Source organism: Capsicum annuum, chromosome 3 (genome assembly GCF_002878395.1).
Source record: "Capsicum annuum cultivar UCD-10X-F1 chromosome 3, UCD10Xv1.1, whole genome shotgun sequence".
Classification (NCBI taxonomy): Eukaryota; Viridiplantae; Streptophyta; class Magnoliopsida; order Solanales; family Solanaceae; genus Capsicum; species Capsicum annuum.
This window is the reverse complement of record NC_061113.1, coordinates 6157012-6183199: the sequence shown is the minus strand read 5'-3', so window position 1 is coordinate 6183199 and position 26188 is coordinate 6157012. Positions and strand designations below refer to the sequence as shown.

At 35.7% G+C, this 26188-nt stretch overlaps 1 long non-coding RNA gene and 1 pseudogene across 1 annotated transcript in view; one reads left to right on the top strand and one right to left on the bottom strand.

Annotated features, from left to right (window-relative positions):
• The window catches only part of LOC107864273, a 20624-nt gene extending 5059 nt beyond the window's left edge, over nucleotides 1-15565 (bottom strand). Inside the window, exons 1-2 of the long non-coding RNA XR_001672606.2 lie at nucleotides 15439-15565; nucleotides 14088-14219 (exon numbers count right to left, since the gene is read on the bottom strand). This is a non-coding gene — a long non-coding RNA (uncharacterized LOC107864273). The remainder of the gene's footprint in view (nucleotides 1-14087; nucleotides 14220-15438) is intronic.
• LOC124896966 lies at nucleotides 9276-9988 on the top strand (annotated as a pseudogene).
• Nucleotides 15566-26188: the final 10623 nt, after the last annotated feature.

Genomic DNA, 26188 nt, shown 5'->3' with positions numbered 1-26188 from the left:
ATAAGGTAGAGGGGCGCATTTACTCCTTGTTTATCTATTAGTTTTCAGTTCTTATCTTCGGTGCGGGGTATTTTCAGTTCTTATCTTTGGCGCGGGGTAGAGTAGTTTGGTAGCTCGCAAGGCTCATAACCTTGAGGTCATTAATTCCCGCCTTATCTGTACAAATAGAATCCTAGAAAGACTAATCCAATCCATAAGGATGTACCAGAAAATACAACATTTTCGTTACTTGACCAGCCATCAGGAAAAGCAAATACAACGGATACGCTAATCAATAAGATTAATGAAGTAGCAATTAATGCAAAAACAGCCAATTGGAAAGCAAGAGTCATGCTTTTAATCCTCCAAGCTACCAACAAATAAACTATATACCATTTGATCCCTCTATCAGCCAAAAAATCTTAATTGTGAGAAAATATGTCATCGAGGGATTTTACTTTATCATGAATCCATTGATTCTATATGACTTATTACTACTCCCCCTTTCGCACTTTATTCGTACTTGAACTTCCTGACTTCCCAAGGTTTCCACTGCCTAACTAGACTTCTCATGCTAAGAGTTCTTCATCAAAAAAAGTCAGGGCTAAGAGTTATCATGAGTTAACTCCAGCTTATCTACTAAAGGCTGTAACTTTGAACTCAACTCTAAAGGAAGTGACTTCAGGATTGGAACATCAGAGCAGAGGCGGGCATAGAATCTATGACTGTTTGGAATGAATCCCTTGGGAATTGAAAATGAATCTTAGTCTGCAGGAATTAAGACTGGTTTGTAGCTTTCCTACCTTATCTGAAGTTGGACGGGATTCCTAAGTCGAATGACTGATCTCCGGACTCTTTATGGCTCTCAATCTCAATACTAGCTGGGGTTCAAACTGCCTTGACTCCGGTCTTGAAAAAACTTTTTTGAGCAAGATACGACCTTTAGAAGCAGGGATTAGGAATGGGATTCTCTTTCCTGACTATGTTCCCCCAGATCAAGAGATGGTAGATTATCCACTTGCTTCTTGAAGACTGACAATTAGGCCTAAGGTCGTGTTAACTAAATATCATAACTTTTGACTTTCCTAACTAAATAGAAGAAGCTAGAATTCTAACCTGCTTCCGACTTCGAAAAGGTCTAGTCTGCTCTTTCCGACTGGTACCTTTGTAGGGGTTTACTTTGGCGAGGAATTGAAATTCACTGTAAAAAACTGGGGTAAACTGTGCTCCCAATGAAAGGATACCTCTTTGAGAAGGGCTCATCCCAGAAGTTTTTCCTAGAGGTGAAAGGGGAAGGGGCATTGGTACTTCTGCAGGGTCGGGTTAAATGAGTTCCGCGGGTAAGCAATTCGGTGCAAGCTCCCACTGATGCCATTGATGTAAAAAAGACATCTAGAATAGATCGAGCTAAATGTTGAATCATAAGTAGGAGGGATAGCGCTTCCTTTTCTCTTTATAGGTCTACTTCTTTCACTACTTATGATTTATAGCGTAGCGATAAAAATAAGCTTCTTCCGGGACCGAAACATGGAGACCAAAAACTTTTGACTTACCGCCACACCTTGCTTTTCCTTTATTACTATTACGTTCTGCCCTTACATCGTAAAAGTAAGGGTTAAGCTATAGAACTAGATACATAAGAGAAAGAGAGAAGAGCAGAACTTACTTCTCTGCTGAGGCATAAGCAATAGCAAACAATCTCTAACATTGTAGTTTAAGTGGTCAGCTGTCTAACATCTTTCGTATCTTTTTCGTGTTTGTTGCCAAGGTAGATCTTTTTCTTTGCCTTGAAAGATATTGCGTATAAAGAAAAAGATAGTCCTCTTGGGCGGCCGAGAGTGTTATGTAAAAAGGACCAAGGAGGATCCTATCCGTCAGGGGGCGGAATCGAATGATTACGAGATAAACAATGGGACAAAGGAGAGCACTTAGACGAGTTAGCCAAAAAGTAACGACCGCCAAGATAGGCATAGTTATTGGAAAACCATTTTTGGGGGCTTCCGCATTACACACGGAAGATTGGATTGCCTGAATCACGAGTCCTATATACTGTGTTACGATCACCTCATATTGACAAAAAGTCCAGAGAACAATTTTGGATAAAAATCAAGAAAGAATTTCTGGTCATAAAAACAGAAAGGCATGAATTGCGCAAGAAGTTCTTTCGGTTAAAACGTCGTGCGACGCGGAGGACACAAGACTTCTTGGTCAAGCCAAAAAGATTGCCGACTGGATGCTCCTACCCCACCATGTCTGGCCCTTTATCTTACCTTAAGAAGAAAAAAGAGGTATGAAGCGTGGAACAGATAACCTTAAGGAGTGGCGGCAACCCTCCTGATTGATCAACGCGAGTGAACTGTGCTTAGACGCTTCGTAAAATCGCACCGATCTACGAGAGGAGTTGATAGATGAGTAGGCTTCCCCTTTCGATTCACGGAATGTGATGTATGGATGATTAATTATGGATTTTGATTTTAATTTTCATACTTGAATTCGTTTATGGACTTTACATTAAACTGAGATTTTATTCACTATTTTATTTTATCAAAAAAGGATTATTTCAGTAAAATTTTCATTGGCTTATTTGGTTTGAATCCAATTTGTGCTAGGTAATCAAAAAGAGCTTACTTAAATTATTGATTGAACCACGAGGAAAAATACTCGAAAGATGTTGAGAAGCTGATAGATGAGTAGGCTTCCCCTTTCGATTCATGGAATGTGATCTAGGACACGATCTAGATGGAGTTTGCGTGTCTCGGTAGGAAAGATATCACCGGAGTATAGCACAAGATCGCCTTTTCTTGCTGCCATGGGGTCGACATGTGAACAAGGTAAACCCAATGGAAACCAAAAAAGGGGGGTAACGCATTGGGCAGAAGACGATCCAAAAAGTGAAGGCTCACTGGTTGTACAATAGCATTAACGCTGCAAAGACCAATGCCCCAATTGTTGTACAATAGAGTTGTAATTCACTAGTTATTCTAGATGCTCGCCAAATCTGAAAAAAAACAGAGGATATTATTTGTATTCCTCGAAAACCCCCGCCTACGTCACCATTTAATATTTCTTGGCCAATAGTAGGCCAAGAAATGTTTTCTTGTTCGAAGAACCTAATGGATTTGAGAGAAGGCGGAAGCGGCAAATTGCTTCTACAGAAGGAGTAAAGATACGTATCTCAGTTCTAGCCGCACCAGAATTGGCTAAATCTAGTATAGTGGGTGTTGTTCAGATGCCAAATATAAGGAAAAAATATTTTGAAAAGGAATCTGGGTGATCACGCGCTTCACGTAGTATTGATTAAGATTAGGACTTATAAAAAAGACCGCTTATTTCAGACAGCCCAGCCCGGACCATCGCTTTTACCAGATATAGGTCCGGACGACCAACCCTTAAGAGGATAAAGTCCAAGGGGCTATCGCAGGAAGTCAGCTTCCAGCTTCACCTGTAACCTTAAGGAATATACCCGAAATTCCTGGCAAGGACTTTACCATTCCTAAATACCAACACTAGCTAACTCGACAGGACATCAACCGCGGGAATGCCAAATGCAAGACCTGGTTCACGCAGTCAAGCTCTTTCTCTTCGGGAGTTTTCGTAACGGCTATAAAGAATGCTACGCACCTCGTGAAAGGCTATTTCCCTTCAACCTTCCTTGGCGTGGAAGAAAAGAAAACGATTCTTCGTCAGGAGCTTTTTCAACCTACCCAAGGTAAGGAAGTACAAAGCAACCAATAGCCTTTTTACCTACTATGCTTTTCACTGGGTGAGCAAAAAGTAGTTACCTTTAGCCCGGTCTTCCTTATTCATTAATTTATTAATTGATGAGGCACAGGAGAAGCATCATCGGCTAAACAAAAAACAAAAGCAATTCTTTTTCACATTCAGCCATGAGAGGGCAAATCAAAGCTACCCCTTCTTCCACTGCTGACTATGAACAGTTAATGATTTCAAGTTAGATTACCCTTGAATTGCATTTTGTAGGTTACTCATTTGGACATCAATTTGAGAAATCTCAGCTATATCCATACGTGCTATTACTCAATTTCTTTGCTTTGATATTTGATGAAGTGAAGAAGCCTCTATTTATAGAGTGGTAAAGTAATCTCGTCATGCAGTACGACTTGCATTGCATGGCTAGCACGATCTGAGTACTATAACCACGTTGCCTGTAACAAACTTTGCGGAACCGTTTCACCTAATCAAGCGTGGTGAGGAATCGGCAGATCATCCACGTCATGCTAGGATTTGGTAAGAACATTCACGAGATTGAGGTGGGAATTGTGTTGCAGAGAGAGGAAGGGGAAGAAGCGGTATGGGACGGACACCGAATTCCATGCTTGAAACGAAAAAAAAAAAAAGAAAGGGGAAGAAGCGATTTGGTAAAGTATTGGTCGAGCGACTTCGTCCTTCTATCTGGTCCTATTAACATCAAATAATAGCTTATTTAAAGTTGGAATTTGTTTTAAGTAAGATATTCAATTAGATCTTTCCAAGCTCATTCAATTCTTAAATAAGAAATCTTATCTTTATCGAGATTGGGTTGGTGTGAATGTACCCCAGAAGAATTTCAAGTAACTATCTTTAGCACGAAGTGAGTTGATCGAGAAAGCGGCAGGACCGTAAAGCAACGCCTTCAGTTGGACTGTGGTCCTGCGAAGCTGGTATCCGCAGACCGCCTAAGAGACTTTCCGACTGTCGAAAGAAGTGAACATAAATTGACTAGTTTATTTAATTGACTTAAAGATCTTTCTTCTATGCCTGTGAGATTGGCGTAATATTGGCGTAATACCTTTTCACTAAAAGTGATCCTTATTATCATTCTAATTATCTAATATATATTATTAATCTCAAATAATTAAAGTTGGAATTTGTTTAAGTAATTCGATTCAGTCTTTCCAAGCTAAATTGAGAATGAAATTTCATTCAATTAAGAATTTTAAGAACAAAGATCAATATGGAACGCTTTGGCGTCATCGTTCCCCATTACCATTACTTTGTTAAGACGATTCACTTTAATCATTATTACTTTGTTAAGACGATTCACTTTAATCATTCTTTTGTTCAGACGATCGATATGGAATAATAAATATTATCTAATAAGAGTCGCTTTTTCCCTAACAGTCGAGTGACTTCTTACCTCTCCAACCACTCTTAGCTACGCCCCTCTTCTCGTAACTTCGTACCTTTTTGTGTCTAAAGACGCTCATAAGCGATTCTCTGACTTGTGAACCCATTTGCCTTGAGTGTATAGAATGAATAGATAAGAAGGGATGGAGCTAGTTAGACCATTACAGATATATGACAACTCTTACTTAAAGAAGTAGTCTGTATCAAATCTATTTTGGAATGACCAACTAACACTTTGATTTTACTTTATTAGATTCGGAAACATTAATTGCAATAATATCTCGAATGAGAAGAAAAAAAGTATTGCGCGATCACTCGAAGAAATCAAACGTTTCTTTCGGTCTAACCCGATTCTAAGACTAGTCATTCCTATGTTCTTTTCCTTTTAGGTTATTTCAATGAAATCCGATGGTGTTTTTCGTAGCAATCTAAGGGGTTGGTTTACTTTTGGACATACTTCATTTGCTTTTCTTATTCGGACACATTTGGCATGGTGCTAGAATCATGTTCAGAGGTGTTTTCACTAATAATGACCCAGATTTTCAAGTATATAAAAAACATGGATCCAACAGATTTATTCATTACTACTACATAAAGCACTACATTACATAAACAACCACATATGCCTTTAACTAGAGCTTTAAAAGCATTAGGCCTACTACATTACTAAACTTATTTTCGAAACATAAAGATAGGCCTTAACAAGTAGAAAGTAACTATTTTATAATTTTCTTCTAGTGGTTTTCCGGGACATCGAAGGTGGCAACCCGCACAACGAGTTCTTCCTTCTCCGTCCGCAGCGCTTGCAGCCTCTCCAAATCGCGTATGTCCTCTCTGGACACAACAATGTGCACTTGTTTTCTTGCAGGATCTTGTGTTCTAACACTTAGCAAAAACGCGTTCTATGGCGCCCTAGAATTGCATTTTGCAGGTTACTCATTTGGACATCAATTTGAGAAATCTTTTTTATATCAGCTATATCCATACGTGTTATTACTCAATTTCTTTGCTTTGATATTTGATGAAGTGAAGAAGCCTCTATTTATAGAGTGGTAGAGTAATCTCGCCCTGCAGTACGAATTGCATGGCTAGCACGATCTGAGTACTATAACGACGGTGCCTGTAACAAACTTTGCGGAACCGTTTCACCTAATCGATCGTGGTGAGGAATCAGCAGATCATCCACGTCATGCTAGGATTTGGGAAGGACATTCACGAGATTGAGGTGAGAATTGCGTTGCAGAGAGAAATCTCGCCATGCGTCACCAAATTTGATGACAGGCACAATTCTTACTAGTTCTTCGCACAAGTTTTCTGCAGTTGAAGACTATCATGCCTATTTAGTGAAAAACTGGCTGGCTCTGGCTACCACAAAAGATCCCCAAATCACACTGCCGGTATGAACAAACAAACCTTACACAACCAGCTTACGTAGAAAGGATTCCCTATTTCGTGACATCCATGTACTGAGTCGTCAAATGAGCCACGTTAAGAAAGCCCAAGCTTATACGCATTGGCCCACAGGGTGCCCCAATAGGCCCCGACCCAAGCCTACATGAACCATCCAAGAAAGTCCTACAAATGAAGACTTGTGCGTGCCTGTTTCGATGAAAGCAGGCTTACATGCTTATCAAAAATGTAATGATCATTAATAATACAATTGACATCTCGAATGAAGAATTAGTTGAGTTACAGACGAAGATTGAAGATTTACTAGTCAATTTGATGAATGTAGTATATTTAATGAAATTCCTAACTTAATCAAACTATTGATAAGAAAGGATCTTATAAACGCTAAATCTTATTTATATAAATATCTTCCTTGACGATTTTTAGAATAGTACTATTAATCAGTTCAGTCAATATACGTTGGAGGCTATCATAATATGTCTTAGGGTTGTTGAACAACTGTACTCAAGACACTTCAGTTGTAAGGGTATCTACACTGTTGGACAAGTTAGATAGCACAGTTCGAATACAGGCCAATACAATCAAAAAAAATAAATGGTTAGTAGTACAGCAACAAGTAGTCGAGTTGATATCAAAGGTCATAAATATCAAATTGGTAAAGGATTGCTTGAGTTCATGGTTGAAAGAAAGTTGATAAAAATTGACACTTTCAGCAGACGATAATAAAGCGATAATAAAGCAGTAGTGAAAGAGAAAGAAAAGGGTTATTATAAAATGAATTTATTCGCTGTATGAGATTTTGACAACAATCTTATCCCTTTGAAACTCAATCTTCCCATGGTTTGCAAGCCTTTAAAGATGAGCGAAACACGTTATACCTAACAAACTAGGGTAGCTGTGGGACTCTCGCTAGTATTGACCTCCTAGACTAGTATCGATAGTGGCTCCTCGGATGAGTCTTTGTTTGGTTAGGAGTAGGTTCTTGCAACCTTAACGCACTAACGAAAAACCGCTTCCAGTTTGTAGCTGATGAAAGTCTGTCCTTTCATTACAAGCATCGAGGTGATCCGCTTCGGGACAACCTCGGCCACATGGGCACCGGTAGTGAATTAATCACGGTAATAAGTCCGGATCGAGGAAAATTCAAATTCATACTTGAATCCCACTAGCTCACCAAAAACTAGGCCTTTCATCCCTGTTTTTCTAATCGGACTCGGAGGGAAGTGCATTCGCTAATTCTCTAAGGCTTGAAATGGAGTGATTAGATTGATTTGTTTCCTTATGTGAGTTTGCCTCACTTTCGTAGTTTCTCATTCAGTTCATCCCTACCCTATCGTAGGAAATTGCATAGGAAAAGGAGTCCCGGACCCTTCTAATCGGAGAAGGTGCATTTCCTTCAACCTTTATGCTTTTCAACTTGAACAGCTTTTCCACAGCAAGGAATTCTTTTTTTTTTTTGTTGGTAGGGTGCATCCTACAAGAAAACTTGCCCCTTTTGGTTGGAATGCCTATCAGTCTTGGTGGTCTCGTAGTACACGTCTCTTTTTATCAGCCATCGAATACTTCCAGGCTTCCCTTAGCTTTTAGGTGGATTCAGTCTCTCCCTCCTAAAAAAAGAGAAATAGTCAAGTGAAAGGAGCCCACTTCGGAGTCGCTCACAGGAGAAGCACTGACCTTTTCTCTTTTCCCTATCGACTTCGATAAGACTAATAAGTCAGGGCGAACTCTTACTTAGAGAGAGTTAGTTGGGTAGGGTCAATAGCTCTAAGATCACATCGGATTCTAACCCTAAGGTGACTTCACTCCCTTTAGAGACGATTAAAGACTAACAAAGGCAGGGCAGGAGAGAAGGAAACAAAGCAAGAAGTCATCGTCGCATCATAGCAGGTTAAGAACTTAGGCTTAGTGAATCTCCACTCAAATTTTGTATGTAATGTAAGGAAATCCTCTTTGTTAAAAGCGGATCTTTCTAAATTACTTTCTGAAGCAAAGACTAGAAAACGAAAGAGAGAAAAGATAGTCAGTCCAACTAGCAACTGAATTTCATGCTTTCAAGCTTAATGCATTCATTCTCTCTAGGGTCATTGAACTAGTTGAATGGAATTCCTTCCCACGCGTACTTAATTGCCAAAGCTCAAAGTCGTTTGACCCCTTTACCAATCGTAGAAGATGACTTATTCTATCTCCTTGCTATCTCCATTGGTTGAACGGGGGGCATCAGAAGAGCTCTGCTTACCTTAGCCTTAGATAGAGGAGCTACATGACTTTCATTAGCTCCCAGCGCAGCATATCTGAATTCACTATAGGGTTAAGAGTGACTTGCTTAGACTAGTGAATACATTCAAGAGGAGAAAGGAAACTTTGAATAGAAGGATCAGTGCCCGTAGCAGTCCTGGAGTTAGGTTATGATGGTCGTGATGAGCTCTACTAGAAAGAAAATCTCTTCTATTCATAGATGAAGTCCTATCTAAGGTCCTTCATTGCCATTGAATTCCATTCCCTAGTTCAATCCGAAACTGCAGATGTGTAAGCTGCGGCCAAGCGGCTCTGTCCTTTTCAAAGAGGTTATCCTTCTCCCTACCCGCTTCTTAGTCTTATAGGATAGCTCACCATTCAAGTAAGTCACTTTATCCGGCGCTTACTGTCTTCTTTCTAGCCTAATTGGTAGCAGTCCCTTTTTAGTACCCCTTTCCAGCCACTTAAGGGGCTTTCCGCTTCTTGACAGTCAGTCTATTACCCAACCCTGATCCCATGCTTTCCGTAGGTCAACAACCAACTAAAGTGCTCTATACTTCTTCACTACTCGTACAGGCCTGACGGAGTTAAGCTGTATTGAGGGAATCGTTTTGTCTCAATCAATCAAGAATGCCTCAACTAGATAAATTCACTTATTTCACACAATTCTTCTGGTTATGCCTTTTCCTCTTTACTTTCTATATTCCTATATGCAATGATGGAGATGGAGTACTTAGGATCAGCAGAATTCTAAAACTACGAAACCAACTGGTTTCACACCGGGAGAACAAAATCCAGAGCAACGACCCCAACAGTTTAGAAGTTTAGAAGATATCTTGAGAAAAGGTTTTAGCACCGGTGTATCCTATATGTACTCAAGTTTATTCGAAGTATCCCAATGGTGTAACGCCGTCGACTTCTTGAGAAAAAGGAGGAAGATGACTTTAATCTCTTGTTTCGGAGAAATAAGTGGCTCACGGGGAATGGAAAGAAACATATTATATTTGATCTCTAAGTCCGTACATAGCAATCCTGGGTGGGTCATCACTTGTAGGAATGACATAATGCTAATCCATGTTCCACACGGCCAAGGAAGCATCGGTTTTTAATCTCATTATGACTTCGTCGTTTGGAAGAGCAATTAATTCGATCAAAATAGTGGAATGGAAGGCTGTAAAAGAATGAAATACTCCTTTCTTTTCCAATCGCCTCGCGAAGATAGATGCTCGGAAAGGTTCTCGAGATTCCCACTCACTCTTTTTAGCGGGGAGGAATATTGCTGGAAGCGAGCTCAACCTTAAGTTATGAGAAAGGAGCCTAAAGTTAAGCTCACGAGACAAAGAGAGAGCTCTTTACATAATGTACGTAATGAGAGCGTCTTTGCCCCCAAAGTTTGACTTCTTTTCTTCGATCAGATTGATTGGGACTGATGACCAAGACTTCATATTAAAACAAGATAAGGGGAAGCTCAAGCTAGAACTTCGCAGGCTGGGAATCGGTGCCCCTACCCCCTACCCCTAGGCTCATGAAAGAAGAGGTTCCTGCTGCTGGGGATAGAAGATGATTCAGAAAACGAAAAGGAGATTTTTTGTTGTAAGGCAGGGCCCAAGCTTCACCGGCGTAAGACTCATAAGAGGATCTACGTCATTATTCATTCCCCATCCCGAGATGCCTAAGTAAACAGGCTTCCCTAAGCTTAAAGCAAGAATAAATGAGTCCATCAGAAACAAGACTTGATTATTCAAATCAAAGGCTTAAAGACAGGGTCAATAGTAGTAGCCTCATCTTAGAGAAGAGGTGAGTATGAATATAAGAGACCTACCTTGGAAGACAACTTGATGAGAGTCGGGTGGGAATCTAGCTCAACAAAGAGTCTTTCTCGTCTGACACATATACCCATGAATGATTTCAGACTTTATCACACCTATTTCGGAAGATGGTCAACGGACTTGGGAAGTCACCTTCTTTCTCATGCTATTACCAAAAGCTCTTTTCTTGGGAAGGATTATTCCAGTTTTCAGTTTAGTTTAATTTCACCAGGCAAAGAAAACGGATTAGCAATCTCTCAGTCTGGGGAAGTTTTCTTTTTATTTAAATAGAGAAAGTGGTGGCTAGATTCGTGTTCCCTTTCCGGACTATCAAGGATTTCAAAGATTTTCATACTATGCCCAATCCCGATATTTTCTTGGGAATTATCACACCATATAGTAGCATATTGGACTTCATCTACATAAGTAGAAGCATTCGACGAATCACTTGACAGTTCTTATTTCAATTTTTCGACTTTAATTATTTGAGATTAATAATATATATTAGATGAATTAGAATGATAATAAGGATCACTTTTAGTGAAAAGGTATTACGCCAATCTCACAGGCATAGAAGAAAGATCTTTAAGTCAATTAAATAAACTAGCCAATTTATGTTCACTTCTTTCGACAGTCGAAAAGTCTCTTAGGCGGTCTGAGGATACCAGCTTCACGGGACCACAGTCCAACTGAATGCGTGGCTTTACAGTCCTACCGCTTTCTCGATCAACTCACTTCGTGTTAAAGACAGTTACTTGAAATTCTTCAGGGATACACTTCATACCAACCCAATCTCGATAAAGAAAGATAAGATGTTCTTATTTAAGAATTGAATGAGCTTGGAAAGATCTAATCGAATATCTTACTTAAGCAAATTCCAACTTTAAATAAGCTATTATTTGATATTAATAGGACCGGATAGAAGGACGAAGTCGCTCGACCAATACTTTAGCCAAATCACTTCTTCCCCTTCCTATTTTTTTTCGTTTCAAGCATGGACCTTAACTTACCGAACTGGCTTAGTAAAGTCGAAATCATTATGTCAACTGTTCATAGTCAGTAGTGGAAGAGGGGGTAGCTTTGATTTGCCCTCTCATGGTTGAATGTGAAAAAGAATTGCTTTTGTTTTTTGTTTAGCCGATGATGCTTCCCCTGTGCCTTATCAATAAATAAATTAATGAATAAGGAAGACCGGGCTAAAGGTAACTACTTTTTGCTCACCTAGTGAAAAGCATAGTAGGTAAAAAGGCTATTGGTTGCTTTACTTCCTTACCTCGGGTAGGTTGAAAAAGCTGCTGACGAAGAATCGTTTTCTTTTCTTCCACGCCAAGGAGGGTTTAAGGGAAATAGCCTTTCACGAGGTGCGTAGCATTCTTTATAGCCGTTACAAAAGCTCCCGAAGAGAAAGAGCTTGACTGCATGAACCAGGTCTTGCATTTGGCATTCCCACGGTTGATGTCCTATCGAGTTAGCTAGTGTCGGGATTTAGGAATGGCAAAGTCCTTGCTAGAAATTCCGGGTATATTCCTTAAGGCTACATGTGAAGCTGACTTCCTGCGGTAGCCCCTTGGACCTTAGCCTCTTAAGGATTGGGTTATAGTGGCGGTCATCCGGACCCATATCTGGTAAAAGCGATGGTCCGGGTTGGGCTGTTTGAAATAAGCGGTCATTTTTCTAAGTCTTATAATGTGGAGATTATAGAGTGTGGATTTATTTGTTCGAGTGTTATGATTAATACATTCGTTAACTAATTGACTCGCTTGCAAGCCATATACTTTTCACAATCTTGAGGTTCATGTATTTAGGCATTTTTGTAGTATACGTGTCTATATGTAGCGAGTGAATTACTATTTTCTTTCATCTAAAATGATGTACTTTAATTGCATAATTTGTCTATAAGTGTAGAACTCTTGAGAACATACATTAATCCACTCATCTTTTTCTTTGCATGAACTCGCTTGGGAGTCCAATCGGACTCTTTTCCCTTGCATTAGGCAATGGGCCATTGAGGCCCCCTTTCTAGAAAACTTTGAAAATCGATTACATAGCGCATGGATATAAAGGAGTCGAAAGAGGAAGAATGGGTTAAAGTCCATCTTTGGAGCGACCAAGAGACTTGAAAATCTCGTTTTTCATTTATTTGTTTATTTATTTATTTAGTCATTTATTGTTGTCTTTATTTATTTCGTTATTCATTTTGAGCCTCGAAGCCAAAGTTGTAAATTTAATAAAGGTGAAGCAGATTTTGGGCCAAAAAGGCTCGAAAACATAGATTAGGACAGGTGAAAAATGGGTCAAAAGCCCAATTAGATTAGGAAAGGTTTCGTTGATTTGGGCTCAATGGCGTAAGTCTTTTATTTCCTCCTTCCTTTCCCTTTTTATGTGCTAATTTGTTTATTAGTTTGTTTAGACTTAGTTAAAATCCCTACTAAGTCGTCCAAATATATTTTACAAGTCTTTTGGGAAAAAAAAATCAATCACTTTTCAACAAATCAATCTTTTTGAAGTTAGTCGAAAGATGTTTTCAAACAGTTCGGATAATCGCAAGTTAGCGAACTTTTTAGGTGCCTTAAAAACCTTCCTAAAATGTTAATAAGAACCGCTTATTCAGAATCTTCAAATTTAAACAATTATTCTGTTTTGGATCGTTTAAGTAACTTTCAAAGGTTTTCTTAATTCCTTTTCAAATAAAATTAAGTAGCGACTCTCAAAAGTCAAACTTTCCGCAAAACAAAAATTATACTTATTTGGGTTGAAGATATAAATTTAGAGCCCATTTGGCCATGAGAATTTTTCCAATTTTTTCCCAGGAAACTTTTTCACTTTAGTGAAAATTATAGTGTTTACAACAACAACAAACCCAATGTATTCCCACAAAGTGGGGTCTGGGGACAGTAAAATGTACGCAGTCCATACCGCTACCTCTGAAAATTATAGTGTTTGGTCATAAGAATTCCAAATACAATTTCAAATTGTATTTGGAAAAGTGAAAACAAGTATTTTTTACTTTAAACTTCTCTCACAAAAAGAAAAATAGAGTCTTTTTAATTCAGTAATACATCACAAAAGCAACTTTCATTGAACTTCAAACATGAATACATGATTGTCTATAGCGTGCATTGCGACATGGACGAACTTCAGGCGCAATTGACTGAAGTTTATACTACAATGGGCTAACATCAGACAAGATCGACTAAAGTTCCTAAAGTTTGCAACTGAGAATGGACTAATATCATACATGGTTGATTCAAGTTTGCAATAGTGAGGGTCTAGTATCAAACACTATTGACTGAAGTTTGCAACTGCAAAGGAGCTAATATCAAACGCAATTGACTAATCAGATTCTAACAACCACTTTTTCAACAAGAACAAAATACACTTGATTAGTATTTTTTTTCTGGAGGGGGGGGTAATGGGATGTTGGATTTTTGGGTCAAAAATAATGGCAAAGAAGTAAGTAAAGAGATCCCTCAAGTCTATAAGCAAACAGAGAGGATGAGATTTTGAGAAATTGAAATTAAAAGTTACCTGTTCTTGAGAGCAGCAGTTTGGCTTTGGCCTTTGCGTCTTGAGCAGTAGCCTCGTCTCTCGGCTCTTGAGCAGCACTGCAGCAACCAGCAGTAGCCTTGAGTTCTTCTGATTGTAAAGAAGTATTGAACCCTAATTAAAAGAGGCAAAGAAATAAGAACATTGAATGTACTAACTATTAAATGAAGACTCGGAGTTTGAGCTGATGGGATAATTATTTAGGCCGTTTAGCTTGTATTGTTGGGCCGAATGCCGATTAGATAACTATTAATAGTACAGGGCCCTTATCGGTTTATCGGGTTGTCCGATAAAAAAAACAAACTAACCCGAGCCCTGACCCAAAATCCTGTTAACAGAAATAACAAACCCGAGCTCCGACCCGAAAATCAAAAAATCGACACATTAACCCGATAATCGAACTATCGGTTCGGGTTAATGGTTTGACCCGAAATTTGCACAGCACTAGAGGAAACTGTAAAACCTATATAAGTAAGCATAATATCATTCAAAAATGGTGAAATCACATGAAAACAGCAAAACCCACCCAAAAATGACAAAATAATCTGATAAAAAAGCTAAACAAAAAAAATGTGAAAACTATATGACAAAGCTTAATACCAATAAAATACACCGAAAATGCTCAATCGCTTTGAAATAGCAAAAAAAAACACATAAAAATGTTTAAACACACCCAAAAATGATGAAATGAACTGATAAAAATGCTGAAAAAACTATGAAAACTGTATGAGCAAGCTTAATATCAATCAAAAATGATGAAATTACGTGGAAATGTTCAAACACACTCAAAATGACGAAATAACACATGAAAATGTTCAAATAAACCCAAAAATGAAGAAATAAACTGATAAAATGCTGAAAATTATAAGAACAAGCTTAATACAAATAAAAAAAGGGGTGGAAACTACGTGAAAATGTTCAAATACACACAAAAATGACGAAATAAAATCATAAAAGTGCTGAAAACTGTATGATTAAGCCTAATTGTGTTCAGAAATCGTGAAAAGTACATGAAAATGTTCAAATACACCCAAAAATGATGAAATAAACTGATAAAAATGCTGAAAATTATAAGAGCAAGCTTAATACGAATAAAAATAGCGGAAACTACATGGAATGTTCAAATACACCCAAAAATGACGAAATAAACTGATAAAAGTTCTGAAAACTGTATGATTAAGCCTAATTGTGTTCAGAAATGGTGAAAATTAGATGAAAATGTTCAAATTTACCCAAAAAATACATCATATACTGATAAAAAATGCTTGCGAAACTGTGAAAACGATATGAGTAAGCTCAATTGCATTAAATATGGAGAACAATAATCGTTTACCTTCGAGAAGACGACGGCAGCGGCGAAGGAGTTTACGAAGATTTCGGAAGCGCTAGAATGGATAGTGGTTATATTGAGAATAGCTACACCTGTTGGGCCTGTGAGGGAGAGAAGAAGTCAGAGGCCCAATTATTGTTCATGAAGCCCATTAGGGCCCATGTTCAAATTTCATCAAATTTATCTACTTTACAACAACTAGGGGTGTACAGACCAAACCGTCAAGTCAAATCGATCTGATGAACCAAATCAAATCGAGAAAAAAATTGACTTATAGTTTGGTTTTGGTTGTTTGGAGTTAGAAAAAAAAACGACCATTCTTGATTTGGTTTGGTGTTGACCAAAAAAAAGTCAAACTGAACTCGAATCAAACCGACATAATTTATATATATATATATATATATATATATATATATATATAATATTCTAACTATAATATTTTAACTTTCTATACATAAAACATTAATTATAATCTACTTTTAAAATACTTTTTCAACTAGTCTTAGTAATTTTCAATAATTTGAAAGTAGATGTAGATATATGTTCAGATTTGTGCCTTTAAGTTGTAATATTTGTCCATTAATTGCTAATTAAATGATCCAAAACCCAATATAAACTTAAAACCTAAACTTTTTACTCTTCATCTCACTTTTTAATTTCAAGAGAGTTTTTCGCTCCTCATTTTTTCATAATTGTGGTTTTTCATTAGCACATGAGTGAAAACATATTTGATCTAATCTTCGATCACAATATAATTGTAAAACCTAAAGATTATAAAAAAAAATGAAAAACCGAAAGAACCGACTAAAACCTAAACCGAAAAAACTAATTTTATGTTGGTTTGATTTGACTTATAGTTTTAACTAGTTTAGAGTACGTGTTTGGCACGTGTTATAACATCAATAAAATAAATTGTTATGTGTAGATTATATCATTAAGTATAAAACTTTTAAAATATAACATAAATATAGAACGAACAAGAGAAATTATTAACTCTTTGTCAACTGAAATCACAATTTTTGAGTATCTTTATTTTGATAATTTTTGAGTCCAAGATTGATATCCTAAACAACAATAACAACATATCCAAAGTAATTTCACAAAGTAGGGTTTAGAAATGGTAGACCTTACCGTCACCTCAAGGATAGAGAGTTTGTTTCCGATAGTAACATAATGAATTAAATTACCTAGTGATAAGGACACTATATAGTAGTACATATTCCTCTAATATGCTTTGCAGGACTCTTCATACTCCAAGTAGCTGACACAAATTTAAGATTTTGATCAATAGATTCAATTTCTAAAATTTTTAATATTAAATTCGTTATATTTAAAAGGATGAATTCATATATATATATTTTTTTATAATTTTGATGAATTTTTACCCATAAATTTGAACTTGACATGAGACGCAAATATATCACCTCTATAATAGTTACGTGTTATAATTTTTAACTTCATAATTTGGTCATAAATCTACCATTTTATGCTATCACAATTCTATAATTACTCCTAGTCGTATACATGATTGATCTAAAAAGAACAATTCAAAAAAAAACAAAAAACGAAGATTATACTTTTTAATGCCATCACTACCATCAACAATAACATACTCAATGTAACCTCGTAAGTATGGTTTGAAGAAGGATAAAGTGTATGCACATCTTACCCGCTATCACAGAGACTATCTCCAATAAATCCCTTACGTAAAATAAAGCATATTCAAACAATATATCTAACATGTTGATGCACATACTCATATCCAAAGTTCTCTATTCTAAAACCTCCATTTATCAATAAAAATAATTCAAAAAAGGTCCCGAATAATAAACAGAATAACCTGTGACATTATTATGCAACTTCAAGGTGGAGTTAAAGAAAGTAATATATATACTTGAACTTTGATATGTTTAGCAGATTCGCTATATATTTTTTTGCCCTAAAAGCTGCAAAGAAGAAGAAGACGATAGTTGGTATAATTTTTTCCCAATGGAATTCTGCTGTTTTCAATGATGGGGAAAATCAGTACATCAACTTCTTTTTTGCTGTGAAAAATAATAAATATACTTCAATCCACGTGACATCTAGTTCCTTGTTTACTTGGGTTCTAAAATCTTCCATAAGTAAATATAAATTTTTACTTCAAATATTAAATTAGGAATTTAAATAAGGAAAAAATTAAAAATTAAAAGTTTACTTGATTTCAAATTCTAATTCAACAACCACATTTAGTTGAATTTGAAGCCTAAGTATTAGGAGAATGATCAAATATTAATTTATAATTAAAAAATAAATTTTTTTAATGGAGGGAAAAAAGTTCAAATCAATTTTTTAAGGGTCTTCACACTTTTAATAATTATAGATTATAGATTATAGATTATACACTATAGATATAGATATAGATAGATTATAGATAAACCGACATGATTGTTTTTTTTTTAAAATAAAAATCGAACTAACCCAATCTATGTACATCCCTAACAACAACAATGTACCCAATGTATTTCCACAAAGTGGGTCTCTTTGTTGGGTCTAGAGAGGATAAAGTGTACGCAGTCCATTCTACTACCTCAGATAAAGTAAAAAAGTTATTTTCGATAGACCCCTGGCTTAAGACAAACATCAATATAACAAACAAAAAACACAACACACAACAAAATGATACAAGAAACAAGACACTCGTAGATCAATATTATAAACTATCTATCAGAAATCACCAATAACCAAACCACCACAAATAAGAAACGACAAGATACATGTATAACACTATGACTACAGGCACTACTACACACAAAACACCTCTCTCTATTAGTATGAATGCCCTCTTACTCATTACTCCTCTATCCTAATCCTCGTTCTCCATACTTTTCTGTCAAGGATCATGTCCCCCGTAATCTGAGATTGTTTTATGTCATGCTTGATCATCTTTCTCCAAATTTATCCACTTTAATACTGATGAAAGGGGTTGTTTGTTTGGTGAACAAGTTAAATCTTACATAATTACATAATGAAGGAATTATAATATCAAGATTGGATGATGATGGAATAATATAATGGATATACTTTTATTAGTAAATATGAGGTGAATGTTTGATTTTTACTCTTTCGGAAATATAAGATCTGTTGAGCTAAAAATTGAATATTGAGATATAACATAAAACATGTGATTAATTTTACATTTGCTAAATTGGGATTAACTTTTATTTCTAGCTCGTTTTAATCTTGACTTAAAAAAAATAATAAAAAAAAATAAAAAATTGAGAGGGCATTTGAAAAAGACATCTTTGTCATTTTGATTTTATGAGATTAGTAAATCTCTCGAGTGTTATCTCGCATTGAGTGTGATTACATAATAGTAATATTACAATACTGGTATAAATAATTCTTGAATTACTAATTCTGAAATCTAAAACCAACACAAAATAATATAATCTCATATTTTATTCTGAAATTATTGTCTCTTATCCCACAAATCAAATAACTTTAATGTGTTGCATATGAAACTCTCCCCAAAAAATAATAAATAGAAGACATATTTTAATAAGTTATTTCAACTTAGTAGATAGTACTTCTTAAGAACTAAGTACTAATATTAAGAAATAGTTTCTTAATGCAAATGCATATCTGGAAAAAAAAAAACATATCAATTTCGTCTTAAATATATAAGGTGATATTTATTTTGGGACTTTTTATTTTTTATTATTTAAATGATACTCTCTCCGTTTCAAAAAGAATTACCTACTTTGATTTGACATAAAATTTAAGAAAATAAAGAAGACTTTTGAATCTTGTGGCCTTAAATTAAAGTTGTGTCAAATGTACCAAAATACTCTTTAATCTTGTGGTCTTAAATATGTCATGTGGAAAGTAGAAATTAAAGTATTACCAAAAAAAAAAGGGGTCATTCTTTTTTAAACGGACTAAAAAGAAAACTAGATCATTCTTTTTGAAACGGAGGGAATACTTATTTTGATACGAAAGGAATAGTATGTATTATTATTTCATTAAAAATGTACTCCATTCATTTTTTTTAAAAAAAGAGACATACTTTCTTTTTTAATTTATTTTTAAAAAATGATCCTATTCCTTTTTGGTAATAAACCTCAAGATTAAATGACATTTTGATATATTTGTCATAATTTTAATTTAAGACTCCAAGTTTAAAATTCAAACTAAGTCATTATTTTTAAAACAAACATTGTATATTATTATCTTAGTAGTGATGCTTGTTATTTCATAAACTACTTATCGACGGCTGTGCTAGCACTAGCCCAATATGTGTTATCTTTTTTATCTCAATTTATATGATACAAATAGAATTTAAATAATTAATTATATTTTCATATGTATATTTTTTAGATATTTTAGGTTAATTATTTTAATTTATAATACTTTTTATTTAATTTTCAAATAATATATGTTACTCCTTTTGTCCAAACTTTTGTGGCATTGATAGTCAATTATAATTTTTTAAATAATTTAAGTTTTAAATTATTGTGATTTATAATTTTGTTTCCTTCTATTTCAATTTAAGTGGCACCGATATAATTTTGATAGTTAGTCAAATATTTTATATCTTTTAAATTATGTTATTAATTATTGTGATTTATAGTATTTCTTATGTATTTTTTTAAATATATAACGTATTTTTAAAAAGTGTAAGTTATGCATAATTCTATCATTTAATCAAAACCTTCATTTGTTTAATTGATAAATTCTTAGTATGCATATATTATTATATTTAGATTAATAAAATTTATATAAAAATATTTTAAGTTGTTAATATGGAACCCATATCGAGAGTCAATTATGCTTTTTAAAAATATTTGCAGTTGTTTATGATTGTGATTTATATTACTTCTCACATAGAAATTATTTAAATATATAGCAAAATATTTTAAGTTAATTATTTTCATTTGTAATATTTTTGATATAATTTAATAAGATAAATAAATTAAAATAAAAAAATATATAAAATTTTTTGAAGTGGAACCCTGCTAAATAGGCATATATTGACGGAGTGGAGTCTGCTTGAGCATCTCCACTTTTGGTTAAAAATGGGCATTATATATTAGAAATGAATTATGCATGCAATATAGATGTATTACACTATATACTAAAAGTGAATTATGCATACAATATAGATGTATTATAAGTGAATTAAATGTATTATACTTGTTTTGATAAAAAATCTACACTATATATTAAAAGTGAAGTTTGCATATATTAAAATTATATTATTATAAATGATTAATATTTTCTAAATATGATATAGTTAGATAAATTTTTGATAAATAAGTCACACAAAATTAAGATAAATAAGTAGTTTGATTTGTCGTTTAATGAGTGGCCCACAACATTTCAATAAATCCGACAAACATTCAATATATAATCAGTTGAATTACCAAATTACCCTTGAGAAATAAAGCAAGCATGTCGACGTCCTGAATGCTTATTTCCCTTTATAGTATGATAGACAAATATCATTGTTACAATGGCTGACATGTAATGAATATCATGTTGCTTTTAAATAATGTAATGAATATCATGTTGCTTTTAAATATCAATTTGAGTCCTCTTTGTTAAAGAATACGAATAATAGTTCATGTGTAAATGTCTTGGCACGAGTACATCAATCCGCAGCGACATGATTGTGTGGTTGAAAGGTGAATCTTTTATGTGGAAGACATGAGATTGAATTCAGCATTCGTCTATGGTCCGTCACTCAACTATGATCTAGTTGCATGGGATCTAGTACAGTTTACACCCCCGTATGATTTAAAAGCTAATGCACAATAAACAGGTTAGCAAAAAGTGCTCACCCAAACAATTGTGATTGCGCCTGAAATTATGAATATTGGGGGTTCCAAAAAAAAAAATCAGAATAATTTTATAATTAGCAATTAGGTTGTCACACCCCTTTTTTGACCCAAAAAAGATTCGTTTTAAGGTTCGAAAGGGTTTTTATTTAAAGTGACAAAATGAAGATTTGTTTCGAAAAGGATTATTTACTTTTAAACTCAGAGTCGCCACTTGGCATAATTGGGTGTGCCAAGTCACCTTTGGGAATCCTTTTTCAAAACTGTTTTTGACTCTTTTAAAACGGATTCGCGAACAGAGATTCCAGTTAAGGAATTCTGTTGACCAAGGGGAAGTTGTTAGGCACCCCTCGATCCCGTGGTTCGACCACGGTCGCTTGGTGAAGCATATCGACTAATTTGACACTACAAAATGTATAAACCGCACAAAAGCACGCAAAACAATCAAACAACAAACATAACAATCCAAAATGTAATGTCCAGTCCAATTATACAGTCCGATATATATAAAAAATGCAAAAAATATAAACCTACACTAACCTAAACTAATTCTAACTATGCTCCCGTGTTTTACCCGACACCTTGGGCCTTCACCACGAACATCTTCCAAATACAAGATACCTCGGGGCATTCCCCGGATAAATCAATACAAAGTACTTTGGGGCATTCCCCGGCCAAATGATACAAATGATCTGAATGCGGTAAACTAGAAAAAAAATATTCAACCAATATTCCATATTCAAACATTCAACCAAACAACAAGTTCTAAAATTTTGCCTACCCAACTTACGTTTGCCTACCCCACTCGACCTATCATGATACTATTATGTTCAATGACATCAATATTTATTCCGAATTAAACAAAACAACAATAAATCAAAAGTAATCCAAATTCGCCCTTTTATCAGTTTTTTAATTCTGTCTTCCCCAATTTCATTTTCAAACTAATTAATCCATCCTTCGACTATCAAATCCCACATCAACCATGTACACACAACGAAATTCAAGCATGCTAAACAAACAAGTTATTCACACCCACAACAAACAACTAAAATTCCAAAAATAGAATAGGGAATGAGATAAGAAATGGACCAAAATGCCGCTTTCAATCAATTATTATTTGATTAAACCCCATAGAATCCACGTCTGAACATCCCGAGTAGAACCTCAATCAACGAACTCCAATGCGAAAACCCAAAATATGGCACAAACAGAAAATCTACCCAAGATAATGAACACCCAAAACTCGAATCCCCAAGAAAACCCAAAAAAAACACGTATGGCCGTAGCTCCATTGAGCTTAGACAGCGGCGAGAATTGTCATCGCAGATCGAATTCCAGTGAATCTCTGTGTTTCTGACTGGATTTACTCAGAAATCAAGAACAACGGAAGGATTTTGGGTATTTTAGACTGGTCGACCAAATCGATATGGGGAAAACTAATTTCGGCGACAGCTCCGCCAGTAAATCTCGACAGTGATCGGATTCTCGCCGGTTCACTGTTCCAATTGAAAATCGATGGTCTTCAATCCCATTTTTTCTCTTTTTTTTACTAATTTGACCCTCTCGGGGTCTATCTCTCTCGATCTTCTCTATTTTTCAATCTCTCCCTTCCCTCTCTTTCATTTTTTGGTGGGTATGTTGTGCGTCGGTGAGTATATCAATGAAAGCGACTCTGAGTGTGTACGTATGTATTCTGTGAGGCACGAGGGTGAGTGAGAGTGAACTGATTGTTCGTCTTCTTAGGTGTAGTGTGTATATTGGTGAATAACAAGCAAAAATGGAGGTCTCCCTTGCTCCTCTGTGATGTGTCTCCCCCGGGAAAAAGATGGTGCCAGTGTGTATTTATCTCTCCCTTTTCTTTTTGGTCTTTTTGTGACTTTATTCCAACAAAAAATGTGACAAAGGTGGGTTGGGAGGGGGCACGTGAACGGGTGAGGGGTAGGGGTAGGGTAGGTGGTGATGTGTTGTTTTTTAATTATCGGGGTAAGGGTAGGTGTCTATTTTTTATTGGGTGGGTTGTTGGAATGTTTAAAATAAGACAAAATTAGTTAGGTTTGTTAAATGCGATAAAAACAAAATAAAAACAAATAAATAGATGAATAAAAGATGAGGTGGTTATTTATTTTCTTGGAGAAAAATTGTAAAAATGGGATGAAATTGTGTGATATTGGAACAAGAAATATTATTGACGGGATAAAATTACGTGGCTACATCCTGCCCCCTTTGAATGTAAACACCTAGTGTTTTCATACAAAGAAGTAGAAAACGAGATAGAATTTTGTCCCGATCATTATTCGAATAAAGAAACTGAAGAAAGAAGGACAACCGCGTCTTGGAGGACATCCTACCTACCCAAGTTATGAGGGAATCAAGTAATAGGTATCTCAAAGGATTGGAAGGAGATGAACTATACCAAGTTGGAGAGTCGAGTGAGGTCCCATCGAGGTTCCGGTCCGCGGCTCTGTCATTACATAAAAAATGAATATTACAAGTTAAAAACATAAATGAAATTACAAAAATCCTATCTATGCAGCTTCTATTGGACTCTTGACTCGCTACTTCATCACCCTATTCTTCAGGCGGGCTCCTGATTTGTAATTTCTTCAACTTGTTGTCTGACTTTCAATTGTTTCACCTCATTGCTTAACTTTCAATTTCCTCATCCTATTCTTCAGGCGGACTCCTGAATTGCTATTTTTCAATGTTCTAACTTTCAACTTTTCAAGTTGTTGCTTTGTTTTCAACTTTTTCACCTTGTTGCTTGACTTTCAACTTCTTCACTTTGTTGCTTGACTTTTCATTTCTTCACCCTGTTCTTCAGGCGGGCTCCTGAAATCACATCAAAACTAAAAGGAAAATTATTCTAAACAAAGATTATTATAAAGAGATTTTATTTTTTGAAAGTAATGTCTCATTCTTCGGGAGGGTCCTGAACAAAAGTAAAATCCCATTTTACAGGAGGGTCCTGAACAGAAAGTAAAATCCCATTTTTAGGAGGGTCCTGAACAGAAAGTAAAATCCCATTTTCCATGAGGGTCCTGAACAGAAAGTAAAATCCCATTTTTTAGGAGGGTCCTGAACCTAAATTTTTATTTTTCAGGAGGGTCCTGAACATAAAGTAAAATCTCATTTTTAGGAGCGTCCTGAACAGAAAGTAAAATTTCATTTTTCAAGAGGGTCCTGATAGAAAGTAAAATCTCATTTTCTAGGAGGGTCCTGAACAAAAGTAAAATCCCATTTTCCATGAGGGTCCTGAACAGAAAGTAAATTCTCATTTTTCAGGAGGGTCCTGAACAAAAAGTAAAGTCCCATTTTTTAGAAGGGTCCTGAACAAAAATTAAAATTCCATTTTCCAGGAGGATCCTGAACAGAAAGTAAAATCTCATTTTTCAGGAGGGTCCTGAACCTAAAGTAAATTCCCATTTTTCAGGAGGGTCCTGAACATAAAGTAAATTTTCATTTTTTAGGAGGGTCCTGTACAGTAAGTAAAGTCCCATTTTTCAGGAGGGTCCTGTACAGTAAGTAAAGTCCCATTTTTCAGGAGGGTCCTGAACAGAAAGTAAATTCCCATTTTTCAGGAGGGTCCTGAACAGAAAGTAAAATCCCATTTTCCAAGAGGGTCCTGAACAGAAAGTAAAATCTCATTTTTCAGGAGGGTCCTGAACCTAAAGTAAATTCTCATTTTTCAAGAGGGTCCTGAACAGAAATTAAAGTCCCATTTTTCAGGAGGGACCTGAACAGAAAGTAAAGTTCCATTTTTCAGGAGGGTCCTGAACAGAAAGTAAAGTTCTCCATGGATGTGTTTTTCCAATGGTAACTGAATTAAGTGAAGTGAATTTGCCCCTGTTTCAACAAAGAAAATTTGCCAGTTAACAACTTAGTGGTGGCTTGCAGCACTTGGCTTCCCAGGCATCTGCTCCAATCATTGTTCCTTTCACCTTTGTTTCAGATCACTGAAACTTGCCCCTGTCTTGTCGCGTCATTGACACGAATCCAAATTGAGGAAAATGAGTTCTGACTCAAACAATGAATTTCCATTTTACCATGCCTTTGAGATGCACCCTTTTCCAAATCTAAATACTCCCACGAACCCAGCAGCTTGTCGGTTGATAAACTTCCTTTGCTTTGTGTTGAATTAAGATCATATTTCTTTTATGTACTGGTCCTTGGCTTTTCCTCATACAATTGGGGAGACTGGTAGCAAGTTTTGAAATCTTTTCTCGCTCATTTTGACATAGACTTGACTTAAAATGTAAAGAAATGATGGTGACTTTTATTTTGATAAATGACATAAAAAGACCAAAAATATGAATATGTACAATTAAAAAAAGAACTTATTTGAATACGGCAACCAACTCCAATGAGTATGACATGCATTTTCGATTAAGCTGCCTGATCCCCTATCCAAACTTCCCATTTGTTTTTGAGTTTGTGCCTTTGCCGCTGCCGCTTCTTCAGACCCATTGGACTCATATATCTCATTCAATTGACGATATCTTGAAAGATTTTCACCAACAAACCTCTTTCTTTTCTACTTTTCTCCCAAACTTGCCATCGCCTTACGGTGCCCCCGAGGGTTTTCACCAATATGGCTCTCTCATTTTTGTTTCTCTCAACTCCCCATCGCCTTATGGTTCCCATGAGGGTTTTCACCAGTAAGACTCTCTCATTTTTATTTCTCTCGACTCACCATCGCCTTATGGTGCCCGCGAGGGTTTTTACCAATAAGACTCTCTCATTTTTTATTTTTTTCCTGATTTCTTATGCCGAGGAAGATAAGTAGTACCCCATAATGTATCATTATATCCATTGCATGCTTAGCCTTAACATTATCAAAAATTGTTCTGAAGGACTTTCTTTGGTTGTAACTTGGCTTTTGGATAAGGTTAGAAAAGGATGACAAGAGGCTCAAACGACACTTGAAGTGGGGG